We start from the raw sequence: 2,895 nt of genomic DNA, 5'->3' as shown, positions 1-2,895 counted from the left end.
GTCCATAAGTTAAACATACCATAAATATCCTTTACATAGCTTAGAAATAGGCTTTGAGGGGTTTGGTATGCTAAAATAAACTTTTGGGTCATTCAGGGACTAAAAGTGTCAAAAAGTGCACAAGTTTGCACTTTCGCGCATAACTTACGTTCTGAATACATCCGGATATCCAAAAATTTATGTAAGCATCCTTATATTATGCCTTAGTATTTGGCATAAGAAAAATCTAATCGTCGAGTCCTTTGGATCGTCTTTCGCGCTTATGCGCATTCCGTCGTAATTAAGCGAACATCGCGATCGTACGACCAAAAGAACCGACATCCGGAATATTTTTGAGTATATTTCAAGTCCCCTACACTTTAACTTCATCTTAGAGCCTTGAAATGAGGTTAACGGGGCTTAAACGTGCAAAAAATGGGCCAAATTGCATGTTTCTGAAGTGCAGGGACTAAAATTGAAAATTCTGATCTGTGACCCTCAGGCGGGGTGCGTAAGGATTGCCCAAATCCTTACGCGGGGCGCGTCAGACTCCCAGAACAGATAAGATCAATTAGTCAGCAGATTTCAGCTGGTTTAACCACAACCACACAATCAATACTTGCCCTTTCAGCTCACTAAGGGACATTTTCAGTAACCACAAGTTTTCGACAAGTGTACGATCGAGATTCGATCACGTTTTTCAAGAAACGATCCTAACGGTTCGGGAAATACTATAAATACCCCACCCCCATTCTTGCAAAAACCCACACAATCTGATCAAGAGCTCTAAGTTGGAACCTTTGTTTCATACCTGAGCCATTTTGATCTAGATTAGTATTCGGGGACCCTCCGTAAGTATTCTTTCGCTCTTTTATTCGCTTTTCGAGTCTGAAAGTCAACGTTTTGTTGACTTTCTGCATTGACCAGCCTATGGTCAACCCGAAGTTCATGGAACTTCATAACATGAGCGTGATCACGATGGTTATAGTCCATGGCGACTGTACCTACTGATTACCACGTTATCTAGGCTCAGTGACGAGTCGTAGTTTCAGCCAAAATGCGCATTCTTGCGTATTTTGTAACCAAACTACTCGTGAGCATCAAAGCCGTTTGTTTTGATGCCAAACCTGTTTTCTAAACTTAGTTAAGCATGTTCTAACATGCTTAGCTCGTCACTTTTAGTTTAGTGCTTATATAGGGTCGTAAGGTAAGCGATCTAAACCATCGCTTATACTTTTGAACCCGGCCCATTTGGTCGATCATTAGGATCCGACCAAACGCATTAGGTGACCATAGCTATAACCTTCCGAGGTTATGCCTTGTGGTCACGATGTTAGGCGTTCCAAATGCGTTCTACGCGAACGACGCGTTAAGGTAGCATAAGCTACCTAAACGAGTCGTGATGGGTCGCAAGCACTTAGGTTAGGTTTCATTTTAGTATGTAGGCTTTGTTAAACCATATTACACGAGTTTCCATACTCGTTTGGTTTACGAACCCGCATACTATCCGATCCTTCCGATTTTGGTCCGGTATATTAATATAGCTACCTATTAGGTGCCGTTTGATATTCCGTGATCTCTAGCATTGTGTGATTATTACACAAGGAATTCAAAGCAATCTCAGGTGAGTACATTGAACCCCTCTTTCACTGTTTTCCAAACTGTTTTGGGGTGAAACACATGTCCCTATCTGTTACTTTCATGCTTTCCTGTTTTCACATCATATACTTGCTATGTTCGATAGTACATATATAGTACATGATTTCATTGTGTTTATGCTACGTATGTCCATCGTGTGCATACTTAGCACAACACTTTACATTACATTTCATGCTATGTATGCCTATTGTGTGCGTACTTAGTACATCGCTTTACATTTTATGCTACGTATGCCCATTGTGTGCGTACTTAGTACATCGCTTTACATTTCATGCTATGTATGCCCATTGTGTGCGTACTTAGTACATCGTTTTACATTACATGCTATGTATGCCCATTGTGTGCGTACTTAGTACATTGCTTTACATTACATGCTATGTATGCCCATTGTGTGCGTACTTAGTACATTGTTTTACATTGCATTTCTGTTGCATATGCTCATCCAGCATATGAACACATTATGCTACATTTTGAATCGTTGTGACCATTTGACTATGTGAACCGTCTAAACCCGTTTGATTATATGAACCGTTTGTAACCATTGAACCGTGTGAACCAGTTGTATCCGTTGACATGATTTACATTTGACAATAGACATTTGACTATACATAAACATTTCCACAATTGTTAAACATTTCATCTTGATGGTTTGGTTTGAGTAAGTGATTAAGTAACGAGGCGTGTGTAATATGATACAAGCATGGTGGATACGCCGCTGGTACTTCCTATATATAAGTGTTTGTATGATATTACATATCGCAGCGTTATTTGAATCATTTCAATTTGAGACATATGACATTTTATACAAATAACACACTTTTCACGAGACATTGTTTTACAAACGACTTATCTTATACAAACTCATTTTACATGGTTATCCGTTTAACCATACAGTGTTCTCTTATTTATACATATCATCTGATCTTATCATTTTTCAAATGATTTACAAGACAAAGCAAATTACAAGGTTCATGACTAAACATTTTCTCAAACATAAGTCATGAATTCCGTTTTCACAAAACCAATGTATCTCACAGGCATTTTTATGCTGACGTACCTATTTTCACATATGTTTTCAGGAGATGATGCATAGGACTTATCAAGACATACTTAGGCGGACCTGTGCCTTAGTGACTTAAAACGAGACAAGAACTAGTTAAATTATGTTATGTACTCTTTGGTTCTTGTATAAAACAATGTAAACTTTCATGTTTGATTAATAAAACAAAACTTCAATTGCCATGGATTTGAAACAAT

The sequence above is a fragment of the Helianthus annuus genome, chromosome 4 (assembly GCF_002127325.2).
Source record: "Helianthus annuus cultivar XRQ/B chromosome 4, HanXRQr2.0-SUNRISE, whole genome shotgun sequence".
Taxonomy (NCBI): Eukaryota; Viridiplantae; Streptophyta; class Magnoliopsida; order Asterales; family Asteraceae; genus Helianthus; species Helianthus annuus.
The sequence above is the reverse complement of the archived record's forward strand: the minus strand, read 5'-3'. Positions refer to the sequence as shown.